This window comes from Lepisosteus oculatus, chromosome 14 (genome assembly GCF_040954835.1).
Source record: "Lepisosteus oculatus isolate fLepOcu1 chromosome 14, fLepOcu1.hap2, whole genome shotgun sequence".
Lineage (NCBI taxonomy): Eukaryota > Metazoa > Chordata > Actinopteri > Semionotiformes > Lepisosteidae > Lepisosteus > Lepisosteus oculatus.
The window spans coordinates 58,087,157-58,095,630 of NC_090709.1; positions in this window are offsets into that span (position 1 = coordinate 58,087,157).

Below are 8,474 nucleotides of genomic sequence, written 5' to 3' on the forward strand. Positions count from 1 at the left end.
TCAGCTCATTCACGCTTCCGGCAGCCTTGGGGAGCGGTTGTCCCTGTCCTAATAAAGCTTGTTCAAGCCTGGCCAGGCGGGCGGCTACTGAATCCTTTTGTTCAGCCTTTTCTAGCCCTTTCCCTCCCCCGGTGTTCTCATGGCACTTAGAACGCTGGGTGCGGTCCTGTGTGCCTGCTTTGGAACTTGTCCCACACTGGAGGAGGACAAACAAACTGCACGGAGGAGCACAAGGCAAGTCTTCACAAGACAAAAACCTCCAGTGTGTTTTCAGAGTGCTGTGTACTGGAGGTTTTTGTCTTGTGAAGACTTGCCTTGTGCTCCTCCAGTGCAGGACAAGCCAACACAAGGGAGCACATTCGCCAACATCCAGGCACGCAATGCGATTTGGAAAGAAGCTCGTTTCCAATGAGTTGCACACGAACAATCCTTCAGTCCCGCTCAGGGGACACGGAGCCCCCGCCACACAGCTTCAAGTAGTGAGTCAGACGCCACTGCTTTCACTTACGGCCACACCACCCTGAACACGCCCGATCTTGTCTGATCCACCACTGGTTTTTCGTATAACTATGCATATATTCATTTCTTACTGATTTCATTCATTGAGCACGGATGCGATAGAGGTACAGCCATTCACTATTTGACATGTCTGCCCTGGTCCAGAACCAAGCAATCAGAAAACAGGTGAATCTGTCTTGAGAATTAGCATACAGTACCGAGGCCCCCATGACCAAATAAAGGCTAACCTCGATAATCAGCCTAAATAATGCAGACTACAGTGTAGCAGCAATGTTTGTTAATAAGACAGAATTAAGTGTTGCTGTGCTTTCCCAAATGAGGCCCCATCTGAGACTCAACCCGGACCACCACGGAACGGCCAGTGTGTCCGAGTGCCAGAACTTTCATCTGTTCTAAGAGTCTAGAGCGGAGGTTGCCAGAGAGTAACCAGAGGATCCACCTGAGGTTAGCATCAGCAGCAAGCCTCGTGAACAGGTCAGAACTGTGGACAGCTGAATCACTATTCAGAACTAGCGCTTCATCAGGAACGAACCGGTCTTCTTCCTGACTTGCTGGGACCCACAGTCATCTTTTCTCCTGTGCACAAACTTTGCTAGTTAAAGCCAACACTAACTAGCCGGTCAGTGAGCATCAGCAGCGCACCGTCGCAAGCCACACAGCACAGCCTGGCACGGAGCCAGAGAGCCCCCAGGAGATCTGCATCCCCAGAGATTGGATGAGCATTCAACTTCACTGCATCACAGCTCGAGAATTCAATTGTTATTCCAACCAGTTGATATCAATTTAATTCCTAAGAGTTATGTACTTGTTTTGAGTATCTAATGTAGAAGTTATAACCAAGTTCATTTACGAAACGGTCTAAATGAATGATATACTGAACATATGTCCTCTTGATATATGTAACTCTTCGTAACTGATTGAATATATACCTTTTGTATTCTGATAACCCTCTCGATAAGATCTGTTAGGTTTACATGCATATTTTATGTATTAATAAATATTTCCTCATGTATTAGTACCTGTGTGTATGCGTTGTTTGAGTTATATCGCATGGTTGGATTCTAAGGCCATTAAAATAATCATTTTATGATTTACTGCTACAATTAATAATTGTCCTAGTAAATGCCCAAACCCTACAGAACTGGTGCCTCGTGAGAGCACACTACAACTGTATTATTATTATTATTATTTTTATTATTGAGAGACAGGCTCACTGTTCCTCAGGGTGGGACAGGAGATGACACACTGTATTATTATTATTGAGAGACAGGCTCACTGTATGTATTTTTATTACTGAGAGAGAGGTTCACTGTCTGTTCCTAATGCTGGGAAAGGAGATCACACACTGCATTATTATTATTGAGAGACAAGCTCACTGTTCCTCAGGCTGGGACAGGAGATGACACACTGTATTATTATTATTGAGAGACAGGCTCACTGTTCCTCAGGCTGGGGCAGTAGATCACACTGTATTATTATTATTGAGAGTCTGGCTCACTGTTCCCCAGGCTGGGAGAGGAGGTCACACACTGTATTATTATTATTGAGAGACAGGCTAACTGTCTGTTCCTCAGGCTGGGACAGGAGATCACACACTGTATTTTTATTATTGAGAGACAGGCTCACTGTTCCTCAGGCTGGGACAGGAGATCACACTGTATTATTATTATTGAGAGACAAGCTCACTGTTCCTCTGGCTGGGAGAGGAGGTCACACACTGTATTATTATTATTGAGAGACAGGCTCACTGTCTGTTCCTCAGGCTAGGACAGGAAGTCACACACTGTATTATTATTATTGCGAGACAGGGTCACTGTCTGTTCCTCAGGCTGGGACAGGAGATCACACACTGTATTATTATTATCGAGAGACCTGCTCTTTCCTGACTGTTCCTTAGGCTGGGACAGGAGATCATAATCTGCTTTATTATTATTGAGAGACTGGCTCACTCCTGTCTGTTCCCTAGGTTGGGACAGGAGATCACACACTGTATTATTATTGAGAGACTGGCTCACTCCTGTCTGTTCCTCAGGCTGGGACAGTGGATCACATACTATATTATTATAACTGAGAGACAGGCTCACTTTCTATTCCCCAGACTGGGACAGAAGATCACACACTGTATTATTATTGAGAGACAAGCTCACTGTCTGTTCCTCATGCTGGGACAGGAGATCACACAGTTTATTAATATTATTGTTGAGAGACATGCTCACTGTCTATTCCTCTGGCGGGGGCAGGAAATGTCACACTGTATTATTAGTATTGAGAGACAGGCTCAGTGTTCCCCAGGCTGGGACAGGAGATCACACACTGTATTATTATTATTGAGATACAGGCTCACTGTCTGTTCCTCTGGCTGGGACTTGAGATCACACACTGTTCTATTATTATTGAGAGACAGGATCACTGTCTGTTCCTCAGGCTGGGACAGGAAATGACACACTGTATTATTATTATTGAGAGACAGGCTCGCTGTCTGCTCCTCAGGCTGGGACAGGAGATCACACACTGTATTATTATTGAGAGACAGGCTCGCTGTCTGCTCCTCAGGCTGGGACAGGAGATCACACACTGTATTATTATTATTGAGAGACAGGCTCACTGTCTGTTCCTCAGGCTAGGACAGGAAGTCACACACTGTATTATTATTATTGAGAGACTGGCTCACTCCTGTCTGTTCCTCAGGCTGGGACAGGAGATCACACACCGTATATGTTACGGATTCGGTAAGAGAAACCGAAACCAGTGAGAGAACCCACTTGCAGGAGCTGACAAAGCCTAGCCATGATCCAAAGAAAGCCACAGTCCAAGGAACGAACCGAGAGTCCAGGGGAAGCCAAAGATCCAAAAGGGAACGAGTTACCGAAGCCAATGCGTGATCCGAAATCGTAGACAATAGAGCAATCCGATAGTCCAGGGGTAGCCAGAGATCCAAAAAAGAGCGTGAGTAACGAAGCCAAGCCGTGATCCGAAAAGCTGTAGTCAAAAGTGGAAAAACCGTAAACCGAAAGCCAAGAAGAACACTAGGTAGAAGAAGGAGTAGCGCAACCAGGAAGCTCGAAAGGGAAACCAATACTGAGCAAGGAGGTAGGGAAAGACAGGTGTTTAAGTAGGATGAGACGGGGGTGTGGTGGTGAATAGGAAAACTGATAGGAAAACTGATGGAGTAGGGCTACGCCTACTTCTGCCTCTTCCGTTGCCGGGAGGCAGGGATCGTAACAGTACTATTATTATTGAGAGACGGGCTGACTGTCTGTTCCTCTGGTTGGGGGAGAAAATGACACACTGTATTATTATTATTGAGAGACAGGCTCGCTGTCTGCTCCTCAGGCTGGGACAGGAGATCACACACTGTTGTAGTGTGCTCTCACGAGGCACCAGTTCTGTAGGGGTTTGGGCATTTACTGGGACAATTATTAATTGTGGCAGTAAATCACAAAATTGATTCTTTTAATGGTCTTAGTATCCAACCATGCGATATAACTCAAAAAAACGCACACACAGGTACTAATACACGAGGATACATTTATTATTATATGGAATATGCATGTAAACCTAACAGATCTTATCGTAAAGGTTATCAGAATACAAAAGATATATATTCATTCAGTTACAGTTACACATATCTAGAGGACATACGTTCAGTATATCATTCATTTAGACCGTTTCGTAATTGAACTTGTTTACAACTTCTACATTAGATACTCAAAACAAGTACATAACTCTTAGGAGTTAAATTGATATCAACTGGTTGGGATAACAATTGAATTCTCGAGCAGTAATGCAGTGAAGTGGAATACTCATCCAATCTCTGGGGATTTAGATCTCCTGCGGGCTCAATGGCTCCGTGCATGGCTGTGGTGTGCGGCTTGCGACGTTGCGCTGCTGATGCTCTCTGAAGACCGGCTAGTTAGTTTTGGCTGAAACTAGCGAAGTTTGTGCACAGGAGAAAAGATGACTGTGGGTCCCAGCAGGTCAGGAAGAAGACCAGTTCATTCCTGATGAAGCGATAGTTCTGAATAGTGATTCAGCTGTCCACAGTTCTGACCTGTTCACGAGGCTTGCTGCTGGTGCTAACCTCGGGTGGATCCTTTGGTTACTCTCTGGCAACCTCTGCTCTCGACTCTTAGAACAAAGCAAAGTTCTGGCACTCGGACACACTGGCCGTTCCGTGGTTGTCCAGGCTGAGTCTCAGGATGGTCAGGAGGCGCGCTGCGAGAATGTTCTGCCCTTGCGAGCCTTTCTGCTTCTGGGCCGTCCCGCCCTGGAATTGTCTCACAGCCCTGGAATTCTCCTTTGAATTCCCTTTAGAATAGTCTCGGAGCTCTGTGTTGCCTGTTTTTACCTGTAGGAACTTCAGCTCGTTTATTGGATGAAAGTTTCATGGGCATCAGAGACCCACGTGGGTTACTCGGCCCTACCAGTCCCTGATTGGTTGATCAAGGTGAGATATGAGTCACTTACTCCTGACACTTAGGAATGCAGTCCAGATGTCCATCTGGCACTCCCTAGACAGATAGGCGCCAATGGATGCCCATTGATCATGATAGCCAGGCTTAGCTAAATGCATCCCCATTTGGGAGCTGTCCCTTATCAAAAGAAAACATCTTTAAATCAGCCTGCCTGAATAGCTTCTCTGTGGCTGCACCACAGAGATGAAGAGAGAGATGGGGCCTCATTTGGGAAAGCACAGCAACACTAAATTCTCTTATTAACAAGCATTGCCGCTACAATTAGTAGGAAGAAAGATACAATGTTTTGAAAATGTAATATGTTTTAAAGGATTAAAGGGAAAAGAAATACTTTATATACGCAAACTAATTCAACTGAGCTCCTCTAAACAATATCGCCTGAAGAATTGCCAAAGCACAGTGTATCAATTTGGGTGACACTGGGGGAAAAGGATCACAACATTGAAAACCACAAGGCTTATTTTCAACATCAAAATTTGTGCTTGAAAATATTTGACAAAAAAAAGGAATATTACACGCACGGAAATCAATATTTACCACTAGGATAGAATGCAGCATAGAACAGTTGGATAGAAGGTTAGTGTAACTCTATAGTGCATCACAGAGGTCAGTCTCTTCCCCCTCATTATGCAGGCTGGCTTCACTGTCCTCCAGCGATAGTCAGCTGTAATCACTGATGCAGACATGATGTTAATACTCTGACAGCATCTTGGCTGATTTGGTTAAAGTGTTTTCCTATTAAACAGGTGATTCTGCGTTCAAATCCCACCAGTGTCTTTCTTCCTGTCTTGTCTTACAAAATGTATCACTATGGATGATTACATGCAGCTTGATTTTGTTTAATGCAAGTTTTCATTCCCTTTCTGATGGCTCTCTACAGTAATTTTTAAAAGTACTAATCGGGATGGATTACTGTACATATCCTCAGTAAAGGGGAATATATAAGTAGTGACTATCCAAATTGCATTTTTGTGTGAAACACATTTCAGAAAATTGAAAACCAATTTTCAAAACTCACAATAACAAGACAAAGGCAAAACATAAGTTCACTTTCACTTTATGCATATTTACCACAACCTTGCCTTCTGATCATAAAAAGTCTTAATTTTAATATAGCAGTTTTAAATGGGACATTCAGAACATGGCATATGAGAATATATGGTTAACCGAGGATGAGCAAAGGATGATTGCGCTTTCTGCTTATTGCTATGAACCTACCCCTGGTTATAAAAATGTCTCAAAATTCTGACACTGAGGTGTGAGACACAATGTAACAGGCTCTCATAATCCCGAAATACAAGAAATTTTACTGTAGCGTTTTATAAATTTGACCCTGTGAACATTGCATGTCCCTCCTTCCTCATTACCAAAACATCTCAATGTCCCGGCATTATGTACATTTGTAATTACAACACTTCACTGTTTCATTAATGAGTTGTGACATTGTGAACATGGCATGTTAAAGTATATAGAAAATCTAGATCAGAACAGGCTAAATGCAATTCCTAGTGATTTATCATTTTCTTACTTTCTAAATGAAAAAAATATTTTTTCAGTGATTATGACACTTCAGTATGACATAAAATATGCTTCAATGACAGAATAAATAATAATAATAATAATAATAATAATAATAATAATAATAATAATAATAATAATAAATAATCATGGAAAAAATACCCAAAGTGGACATTCATAGTTGTGATTATAGGAATGTTAGATATCGGGTGGGTAGATGCGTCAGCATGCGTAGGCTGCAAAGGAACAAGTAAAGGACTATTCCTGCTGAAAAGAGAAGAAAAGAATCACAATGTTTCGGCTGTGGAGCCTTCTTCAGGTGTGAGAAAGACAGGGCAGTAAGCAAAGATAGTTTTCTTTTTATCTTTGCTGAGTGCAGTTTATCGCTGATGACAACATCAAAGACATTAAGGAGTTTTTACGGCTAACAGCTCCACATCAACTTCCTTTCATAACTAACCTCATCAGATCCTTCAACTCCCAACTCTTCCAGTTTCTCACTTCAGAGAAGGATAAAAAACTCAAAATCCTCTACAGAGAAAAACCATCAACACCCTTATCACCTCCACCAATCCTAACCTTGGACTACACCCTCTGACCTTTCCCTTTCACCCCTTTGCATCCTCAGCTAACATATTTTAATAGTACAACAAAATTACAATAGATTGTACAGTATTTATGTTTAAAATTAAAGTAAATGTGTCAAAATATCGAAGTCCAAATGCACGGTGCTAATGTAACAATGCTTGCAAGTTCCTTAACAAATCTGCATTGTATTTTTAAAATATTTCAGCAGAGGATGCAACGGGGGTATAAATGACGACTCGACTTTTTCTTGGGTGAATATGGTTTTCTGGGGAGTTGCGACGTTGGGCATACAGTAACTGGACATTTCCCGGTGATTCTGACACGTGTTAAGCACTCGCATTTCCTGCAAATATTAAAATGGTAAAGGTTTCGCTGAGAAATCCAATCGACCTTTGCGAAGACAATGTTTACATCGCAAAAGAAACCTGTCCCTGGGTGGACTGGAACCACCAACCTTTCAGTTAACAACCAAACACGCCACACAGAGGGAATGGTGGTCCGTGTCTTGCATCACAACTTTCCGGTTAAAAAAAAAACTTTTTTTGCCAGCTGGTAATATTTCTTCTGCACTGATAATCAAGAATTGAATTTCATTTCTCGCAAGCTGTGTGAATTTCTTGAAATACAAGTTTCCCAGAAAGGGTATAAATACATGCATTTAACGAAATCAAGCCCTTTGTGACAGTCCGAAATGGTACGTTATGATAGAAGAAGATAGGAAAAAAAACATGACTGGGATTTTAAGCTACGTGACCTACGGTACCAGACTGGGGTAAAGTTAGCTTGAAGTTCAAAAACGATTTTGGCACGCCTGTAGCATTTACACGAAACCTCTAAGAATCGCGAGAATACTTGTGTATAAAACACATTGTGAATGCTTTCTCAGCCTTTACTTTTTCATTTATATGACATTTTTTTGACCAAGCACGAATATTCTTTTGTCCATATCTTCGTAACGGAAGCACAGAACGCCTTCAAACCAAATACATTTTAAAGACCACGACATGTGGATATTTCCACAGCCTCTACATCAAAGTATCAGTGAGCTAATTATCTTTTTTTAAACCTCCGGTTTTTCATCGATGCGTAATTACGCACTAACTGGAACCCGGGGGACCGCTGTATACACAAGTTCACAACACGAGAAATACTGTTCAATACGGCTTCATGCGAAAAACCCGTATATGACTATAGGCAACAGAATAGTGCAGTCTCCAATTACTCAGACTGTAAGCACGCGAATAAAGCTTTGTCTGAATTCTCAAACCCTTCCTTTACGTCCTGTTTTCATTCAGGTAAGAGTCAACTATATGCACAATACTACTGACAGCAGGAAGATTAAAATATTCTTTACTCAGCAGCTTATTAAAAACA